At 47.6% G+C, this 10,216-nt stretch overlaps 1 protein-coding gene across 2 annotated transcripts in view; it reads right to left on the reverse strand.

Annotated features, from left to right (window-relative positions):
* Positions 1-9,441, reverse strand: part of SLC16A14 (solute carrier family 16 member 14) — a 224,687-nt gene extending 215,246 nt beyond the window's left edge. The window contains exon 1 of one of the 2 annotated variants that reach the window (XM_078668161.1): positions 8,206-8,396. The gene's annotated coding sequence lies outside the window, so the exon portion shown is untranslated. Of the gene's footprint in view, positions 1-8,205; positions 8,397-9,239 lie in introns of those variants that run through there. The other variant, XM_078668162.1, reaches the window with a different exon arrangement.
* Positions 9,442-10,216: the final 775 nt, after the last annotated feature.

A 10,216-nucleotide genomic window follows, 5' to 3' on the forward strand; every position in this document is an offset into this window, starting at 1 on the left:
TCACTCCCTCCTATTTCTGTGAATTTTAATGAATGGATTGGTTTGACTGGCTGCTCCTGCTCAGAACGCTTTCACAATGCCTTTGTGTTCACATTGGCTTTGTGGATGATTGTTTCACTAGATAAACCTGTGGTCATTCACTCCAATTGCATTGGTCAATTAAAGGCCCAACTCAGTCTTTAATCTTTCTGAGGTCAGAAAAATTAGCGTCACTGAATGAACACACAAAATCAGTTATCACCCCAAACTTACTTCATGTGCTGTGCAGTAATACAGTTCCAAAGTCGCTCTCATCGCCACATCCCTTCTCATTCAGTCAGTCTGACTTTATAAGCAACCAGCACCTTACATTCTGGGATGCCTAGTTTTGTCTTCCCTCGTATCAGACTACAAGCCACTATGTAGCAAGTGTTACGGGCTGATAGGTCATGACTGGCTCGGAAGCCCTGTTTGTGGCCATATGCTCAGAATTTCTAGGTTCCATTCATGTTTGTCCAGACAGATATGTGTTTTGTGTCCTTCTGGGAGTCAATGGGCAGGCCTTCCCTCTTCACGGTTCACAACACTCCACCCTTTTAAGTAAAGCTTCTGGTTTTGTCACCTTTGTTGTCCCATAAACAAATATTGAGACACAGCCCACTGTCCATGAGAAAGGCATGGACAGCCGGCCACTGGTGGAGGGAGAATGGGGTCAAGTTACCATGTCTAAACCAGGCTGGAAAATGCAGATTGCAACAAAAGTGGTTAACTAAAGGAAGTGGGAGATGTGTTCATCTGTATGACATACCATAGCCACAATGACAGCCTATACCATACTATACAATGATAGGCCATACCATACAATACCCAGGGCCACAGGAATTATGCTGTAGGATAGGGCCAAATTATGGGCCAGGGGTGAGTAAATTATGAGGCACGAAAAGGTAAATTATGAAGCATAATGCAACACACTTTGTGATAGTATTACCTTATTATTTAATCACTTTAAAACTTGGTAACACTGTCTGTGCATTGGTTGCACCTCATCAGTATCAGTTTAATACCCAAATATAGCAAAAAGCAAGAGAAAGGTGATCAGTCCAGCTCTGCAATGGGTCTTCCACTTCACAGCAACATGTGTAGCTGAATTTTTAATACCTTTTGTACTGTTTGAGCTAGAAAAAAATGTTTTGGGGTAAAATCTGCAAATGATGCTGTTGATGGCTTATGCGCCAAATCTGTAAGTATGAGAAAATCACCACCTCCACACCATAACATATTTCCAGTGGCCCTGACAATACCATGGCATACTATACAATGATGTGCCATACTATATACAATGACAGGCCACCCCATACCATACTATATACAATGACAGGCCATACCATACTATACAATAACAGAACACACCATACCATACAATGACAGGCTACACCATATCATACCATACAATGACAGGCCATGCCATACAATGACAGGCCACCCCATACCATACTATACAATGGGAAACCATACCATATAACAACAGACCATACCATACCATACCATACTATAAAATGACAGGTCATACCATACCATACCTTACAATGACAGGCCACACCATATCGTACTACACCATACCTTACAGTACAATATAATGTGAAGCCATACCATACTATACAATGACAGGCTAAATGATACCACAACACACCATGCCATACTATAAAATGGCAATATCATACCATAGCATACTTTACAATGACAGGCCATATCACACAACTCTTACTCTACAATTACATGCCATACCATACCTTGAAATATCATACCATACCATACAATGACAGATCATACCATACCATACACACAAGAGGTCATATACCATAGCATAGAATGACAGCCCAAACCATAACATACCATGCTATACAGTAACAGGCCATACATTGCAAAATGTGCAACATTATACAAAAAATAAACATTGCCAAAGTCCATAGATCTCACCTAGGCTAAGCCTACTGGCTTTGACAGTGCTTGTTTACCTTTCTAATTCCCTAAAAATTGGTCATTTTTAGGTTTTGCCTAGCGGAAGCTGCGCTCTGCGCAGCTTTTCCGCGCAGGCGAAATCCTGTTGAGAACTGTAGTGTGGCTTTTGTTCGGCCCTCGTCCTTGATTGGCTGGCTCCGTAAACGGAGCCTTGCCATTGGACGAGGGGCCTGTCCGTCAATGCCGGACCAGACACGGGGGCGTTCCCGACATTCTTTGGCTTTTGCCGACGTCACGCGACGCCGGGAACGCCCCCGTGTCTGGTCCGGCATTGCCGGCACTTCTACGTCTCTCCTGCCCCGTGTCGCATCTGTCCCCGGAGAAAAGCCGCCACCGAGACTATCATCGGGCTCGGGGCCCGCAACGTTTGTTTCCCCCCTTGGTTTTGGGGTTGCCAGCCTGCCTGCAAGTTCCTAAGGTATTGTTGATATCCCCCGCGGTGCGAGCCGCCCCTTCCCGCTGACTCGCACCGCTCTGTGTCTCTCTGCCTGCCTGCAGCTCCGCGCTGCGAGAGCGCTCCAGCCCCTCCCGCTGGAATCCTTTAGCGGTCGGGTCCAGCAGGCTGCAAACGAAGCCCCCGCCCGCGTGACTGAGGCGGCGCTGGGTCCTTGGGCCTTCCCTCCCCCTGGATAGCCCTGAGGTCGGTGGTTCCCCCCCGAGTGGGTCCTGTAGACCAGGGGGGCCATCCGCTCTACAAGACCCGACCGGGCCGTATTAAACGTGCTATTTGCGTGCCGGGCTATCTTAACTACCATCTTATATAATGATGACGGCTCCACTTGGGTTCTTAACTGTAAAGACCATGGTCTACTCGTATCAATTCATGTGAGTGACTGTCGGTTACGTAGTGGAGGGTCGCGTGACTAACGGCTCAGGGGTAGGGTGGTTACGGGAGGCTGTGTGTCGGGCGTGTATGGCTCGCGGGTATGGTGGGTCGTTTAACCGTGATTAAGCGGGGCAGAGGGCCGTACGACTGGCGGCTCCGTGGTATTTAGCGGTACGGAGAATCTTGTGACTACGGGTAGGGCTGGAACGGCAAGTGATGTGACTGGCGGGTTCGGAGGGTAGTGTGGGTACTGAAAGCCGTGACTGGCTGCTCCGGAGTAGGGCGGGTACGGAGTCGTGTGGCTAGAGGCTCCGAAGTAGGGCCAGTAGGGAGGGTCGTGTGGCTGGAGGCTCCGGGGGATTGCGTCGGGTGCGGGGTCGTGTGACCGGGAGTGGAGTTGGAACGGAGGATGGTGAGCCCGGTGGGTATGGGGGTAATGTGACAGGGATGGGGCGAGTACGGGGGTGGTGTGACTGGCGGCTCCGGGGTTTTGCGGCCCGTCCCGTTAGTCGTGTGAATGGCGGGGGGGTAGGGCGGGTGATCATGATGTGGGCGGTGTTGTAAGATGGCGCCGCCGCCATCTTGTGCAGCCCTGGCTCGAAAGGAAGTGACTGGTACACCAGGGCGTTGAGTGTAGGCCGGGGCAACAATCCGAGCACGGACCGTCCGACCTCTGCCTTGGACCAGCGAACACACATGGAGACCGCACTGCAGACTGGATCCTTCTCAAGAGCCTCAAAGGCTCATTAGAACTCGTCGCTGATACCCTGGGCTGACAGAGCCCCTCTCCACCCCCGCCTTGACCCATGTGACTGATGGTGATGGACATGTTCAGGGAGGCCGCCCTTGAGGGTATTGTGGCACGTGTACTGATTCCATCAAATTCCGCCATTGACACTGAAAGGTTGGGTATCGCTCTCGAGAAATATGTTCACTTAACATTTGCCGTTTGCAGGACTCTTAACGTGATCAGGCAATGTTGGGAACTGACTGCATCATCGTAGTAGAAGGTTGCCGATAAGCACAGTGGTGAATCCCAGGCTAGCTACTAAAAAGTACAATTAAAACCAATGACGTGTTCGTTGCCTTCAGAGTCCGGATCCGATAAAACTCTTAAACAAGTTAAGTTCTCTTATGTAGCTTTCAGCACCCACAAAGCATGAATCTTTTCGAAAAATGCAATGTTTAGACGCAGTGTCTCACTTAGTTTGCCTTCCCTTTTGGCTATCTAGGGCGATTAAAGGGAATAGAAACAACGGATATGACTAAAGGTTACTCAATCTGCCATGTTGTATAAAATGTGCACACGCCTTTACTAATTTTTCATGTTTTAAGGACTGATTCTTTAACAATAAAGAAATAAAAACAAATTGGATTTTTGACCTATTAACTGTTTGCGTGTATTATGTAGCTGAATGTGGCTGTCAATGCCAGTTTAATAACAATTTTTTCTTTCTTGGTTCCAGCAGCTCTGGTTTTTCAGGTGTACCTGAAAAGCAGCGTGTAACAGGTCAGGTTGGACGCCATTTGAATCCTGTTGTGCACATAGGGGCAGGGGATTCTTCTGGGAGTATTTTCCATATGGATTATTAAAGGTAAAGCACTCTGCTTTCTCCCCCACTCCATCTCATTAGCACCGGCTCAAGTGTTAATTGCAACTTTTTTCTTTTTTGGTTTAATTAGTTGGAATGTATCGATCCACCATGAGTCGGTGCACAGGTGTGCCGTCATTAAACTACCACTCTGGTAATCTCGTTGAATAATTTAGTAGAAGTTGTCGAGTGCTATTGGAGACACCTTCCATGATTAACGAATTGAGACAGGTAAAAAGAAATCCTCTTTGACCATTCATACTACTGTACAAAAAAAGCTACTGCAAGCTTGCACTTTTCCCCCCCATTGTTTTTAGGCTTCAGTTCTTAAAAAGCAACATGTAAGGTAAGCACGCCCTTCAAAGGCTACATTTATCCGTAGATTAAATAAGCTGCTGGAAGCACGACAGGCTTGAATTAAAACTCCCGAAACCAGCTGAATGATTGAAACCTGCACAACCCCCTCAATTGAAACGATTACTGTCAAATTATGCAGGAATGCGTTCATCTCAGTTTATTATCATTTAAAAATGTCGGCTTTGGATGATCAACTGCATCTTATTTGATATTTTCACAATAGGTTTTTGCCAATTACCTGGCTGTAGAATTACCAATTTTTTCCCGTATAATTGATACTTATTTTAACCATAAAGTTTGTAGATCATAAGGAAAATTTCACCTGGTTATTCAGCCAAACGCTTTATTCGAAAATTAGCAGGTCTCCTTTAGGTCCTTACTAATTTTTTTAGGATATTAAACTGCCACGATGCGATTAACCCCTTTCCCGGACAAGTATGGGTTACATTTTATGAAGTTAGGCACGTCGTACATTTATCTTTTTATTACCATAACCCCTTGAATTGTGCCGCCCCCCCTTCCATAATATCATTGGCAGTGCCAGTGTGCATATAGTATTAGGGCTGCCGTGTTTACCACTACTCCATGACCTGTAGTTAATGGTTTTCTAGCCCGGTCAAGTTGAACTCTCAGTTTAAGCTTTCATTTTGATGGTTGGATGGTCCCACAGTTACCTAGACCTAAATGGTAAGTGGTAATTTCAGTAGTGGGAAAGGCACCCAGTGGTAGGTGTCCGTTTGCAAAGAGCTGCCTGAAGTTACTGCCGATGGTAACCGTTCGAGGTCGGAATGACTTGTCAGGAGTTCATCAACAATATCATTGCTTCACACCAAATCCGCTTGCAAGTGGTAATCATTCTTTGTCAACAAGAAGCCCTGCTTCTAGAAACGTTCAAAGATGGGAGGGAAACCGGCCTGTTTTTGTAATTAACTTCTTCCTTTAAACTATGCAAATACAATGCAACCGCTCTAAACTCAAACCGAGATGCTTAACCATAAATCTTTTATGTGCATCAGCATGAAATAAGCGGTGCTTGACTTTTTGAAAAAATGTAGGTAATTTGACTAGTCCAAGTGAGGAAGTTTTAAAGCATCCAGAAACACTGCTTGCGTTCAGTGCAGAAATCAAGACGGCATACGTGGCTATTTGAGGCGCTGGTATGATAATAAAGTAATCATTATACAGATCAATTTCCACAAAAATATAGCTGTTAATTAGGGGGATCTTTCAGTCAATACCGTACCTTTAACTAGCCACATGCATTTTGATCGAATTTAAAGATATTGGTATGGCATCAATGAACGATTAAACTCCAATTACTATCTGATAGCTGTGTTCTGGTACTGTGGCAGCAATTAATAAAAAATGCACATTTGTGAGCTTCAAAGGGACAAACCTCAAGCGCATGCAGGTTTGAATGTAATCATTTGCCTTGGACTATTCAAAACTGAAGCCATTCAATTGCAGCTGTCACGTCGTATTGGTCTTATCGGGGGGATTGAGTTGAATTTGAAAGTGCCTAGTTTTATAGATATTTTTGGGTTACTTGTATGATGCTCTACGCATACCGTTGCATCCAATCATGGCTGCTCCTGTTTTTTAACATCAGTGAACCAAGATGATGATGTTAGGTAGTGGAAACTGTCCAAACTGGGGTGCAGACAGCCCCTCTCACCTTTCAGCCTGGTACCACTGCACCAGCCGCACTACTTCCCTACTGACCGTTCTCCACTTCAGCCCCGTCTAAATTACAATTCCTGCTTGTGACCCTTTTGCCTGCTTGTGCATGTTTTCGTGACCCTGTTGCCTGCTTGTGCCTCCGTGTGCCCCTATTGCCTGCTTGTGCCTCCGTTTTCGTGCCCCTGTTGCCTGCTTGTGCTGTGTGGGTGTGTGTGGAAGGCTCTGTGTGGGTGTGTGGAGGGCTCTGTGTGGGGAGCTTTGTGTGGCTGTGTGTGGGGGGGGCTCTGTGTGGCTGTGTGTGTGGGGGGCTCTGTGTGGGTGTGTGTGGGGGGGCTCTGTGTGTGTTTGTGTGTGTCATTTGCGAGAGATAAAGCTAGTGGCATTGTAAATGACAATGCCATTTATTTATGTTAAAAAAAACATAAATAAAAATAATGTCAAGAGCAATGTCAATAGCTCTAACTTTAACAAAGGCAAAACCATTGCATTGTAAATGCTTGTTATTTAGGTGCTTGGGCCTATTTTCTGCCCTAGTCCAATCTGGATACAATGACGCACAGAGAGGAATTCAAATAGTAGTCAGGTTGTGCTGTGTGGGATTTAGGATTTTAGTTTGCATGTTTTCATCCACGGCCTTAATTATGTAGCCCACGCCTCTCTTGGAAAGGATGCCTAGCTATGCTCCTTAAACAGAAACCACCACACTGGCCTAAAAAGATTAAGGTCGTGAAGAACGTGTATCATACACAGAGTACAAACAAACACACTAACCCACTTGTCTTCCATCATCCAATGGCTTGCTGATGTTTGTTACTTTCTGTTGCCCTAGTTTTTAACGTATTTATTGTTTATTATCAGTGGTCTAGGGGGACGCCCTCTCGTGCATCAAGCGCCTGGAATTCGCCGGAAGTCTTTGGCCCGGAGATACAGTAAACTTGAGACGTGGAGCATTGCTTTTGAAAAGCTAAAGTTCACTTTCAAGTACAAGAGGAGAATACCTCTTCGTGACAGGGACCTGCATAACATGTTCCTGAGACGCAAGACATCCATGATCCGACAGCCCTGGGAGGCAGACAGACCAGAACAGTGACATTTCGAAAGGTTTAGGAGGATTCTCGCGCAGCCCTGTTTACACCGTGACTGGATTGGGTTGACCCGAGCCAGCAGAGCGCTCAGGCCCGCGTGCGCTTAGACACAGATAGAAAACGCTGCACAGACGCTATTTATTTAATGCGATTTTATATAGCGCGAACTTTACCCGAAGGTGTCGGAGCGCTTTACATAAGAACCAGTTGCAAAACATAAGGATTTAGGATTACACGTGTTACATAAAAGATACACACAGAAAAAAATTGCAAATGTACAAAATGTAAAGCCACACAAAGAAGAGACTGGTGATTATATTTATCGCTATATACATAGGGAATAAGAGTGACATCACACAATAAGAGTGACATCACACAATAAGAGTGACATCTCGGGCCTGTCCCCTCGTCACAGATGGCATGCGTGCATAAGAGGGATGCACGGAGGGCGCGTGCCTGACACAAAGCATGACCGGCAGTTACCCGGCGCCGCAGCACTCCGCGCGAGCCCCTTCCCAGACAGGATGCTTTCTGCGCGTGGGGGCCCTTGAAGGGGCGTCGCCGGGGCGTTCCCCTTGCAGGCCGGGGCGCGCACCTGAGGTATTCCCCGCGCGCTCTGAGGCGTGAGGTGACAGGGGTGACCCGCTGCCTTCCTGCTGCTGCTTACCTGCACGCCGCCGGCGCGTGGCGAGCCGGGCTTATCCTGTTGTCATGCCACTGCCTTTGTGGACAGACACCTCGACGAGTCGCCGCCAGTCGTGTGCGGTGCGGTGTCCGTGTGTGTTTTTACAGCTCGCGGCGGCACCTTACAGCTGCGCCCTTTCATTCCCATACCGGCTCGGTCTGGTTTGAGGGAGGCATCGACGGAGCAGGCACGCTCGCGCCCGCGTCAGGGTGAAGTTAAGCGTCCCTCCTTCCGCGAAGCCCAGCCACTATCCGAGCAACCTGACGACGCAAAACATCCAGATATCGAGGCTTTCTTGTCTGCGTAAAGGTCATGGTCGCCGGTTGGCACAGACCACGGTCCCTGCCTCCAGAGCAGGAGGCGGCGGTGGCATGCGCCCTCATGTGATAGCGCGGCGAATCCTTATTAATCATATGACACAAAATAAAACAGACCGTCTATGTCTCATTGAATTACCAAAACCGGCTCAGTCCAATTCACCCACGCCGGTACAGAACAGCAACATGTAACAATCCGCCTGCAGCTGGATACAAACAGGATCCGGTAATAACCCGGGGTATAGAGCCAGGCGGGCACGGAAAGCAATTGCAAACCAATCGCTCCAAAATATCACCTTAAGAAACATCTGACCCTTGAGCAAGTTATGCAGGAACCTGTACTTTGTTCTAGTTTGTTGAGCTATATTATGTTAAGAGAGACCTACATAGCGCAGTATTGCCAACAGTATGGAATCGTAGCGCTGCGTATGCATGTGAATGTCGCACCTGCCGCTTATTGTGGCCAGTGAATGCCCCCTGCGTTTAGCCCGTATCCGTTCCACTGAGCCGGGTGAAGGTTCATCCTGGCAGTCGTGCGAATAAATATGTCCCTTCGCTGTTATCAGCTGCACGCCGTATTACATGGTCACTGTCGAATGGCCTGCACAGTGCTGAATATGTATAGATCAACGAAAGCGGCGCGCATGCAGTACACGGCGCCGCGTATTAAACAGCAGTAATTGCTTGCTTATAACTCACGGCCAGCGGTAGCATGAGGGTGGCAGGTCCGGGGTGGAGATCGGCGGCGGGTACCTCTCACGAAGCATGCCGGTTCGGGAGGATGCTCCCCCAGCCGATTGGTCGGGGTCCTAAGCCGGAGGAGAGAAGCAAGGAAGAGCCGGCAGGCAGCGCGGCTGTGCTTAGCTGCAACATGAGGACCAAACCGGCTTGTTTACATCAGGGCCGGCGTACAGGTGCAGTGCTGCCACGGCGAATCCAGTCTTTTGTTGGGCTTTTTGTGGAGGCTTGCCTGGTCCTAGTGCGCATCTCTTTCTGCACTCTTGTACAAATCACTAGTTTGACATCTGCAAAGCGGAGTTCTGGGAATGTTGCAGGGTGCAGATATAGTCGCTTGACACTATGCCAATAATGCCTATAATGCCGACCTACAGTTATATTGGCCCATCACTTCGCCTCCAGGACCTTGCGGAGGCAAGACTAGTATTAGTGTTTTTAATATTATTACGCTTACCTATCGTCTGCTCAGGAATATTACATGTATCTGTTATACTGAGTTTGTGAAGTAGGGGACTGTGGCGATGTAATTGTCTTGCATTATAATGCATGCAATATAGGGCGGTATATCACCGAGGAGTTCGAAAATAACAGCACAGGCAATCTGGTGCAAAAAAGACAATTTGCACTAACTGATCGACCCGGCCCCTCCATTCGAGAACCAGGGCTTCACAACTTTCAACACTCGATGGTGGTCTGTAGCGCTGAGAGGCTTTGGATGAGGGGTGCAGGGTGGAGTGAGGGGTCTCTATCGCACCTTATAAATGCTTTCTATTCTAAAAAAAATAGTGCACCTGTTGGTGCAACATTGCATCCACTCCAGTGCAGTTGGCGGATTTCGGAAATGTGGATAACACCTTGCCTCACCAACGGAGTAACCTTTGGAATCTGGCCCATAATGTTTGTCTTCTAAGGGACAGGAACCTGAGTCACTCTGGGAG

This window comes from Lissotriton helveticus, chromosome 11 (genome assembly GCF_964261635.1).
Source record: "Lissotriton helveticus chromosome 11, aLisHel1.1, whole genome shotgun sequence".
Classification (NCBI taxonomy): domain Eukaryota; kingdom Metazoa; phylum Chordata; class Amphibia; order Caudata; family Salamandridae; genus Lissotriton; species Lissotriton helveticus.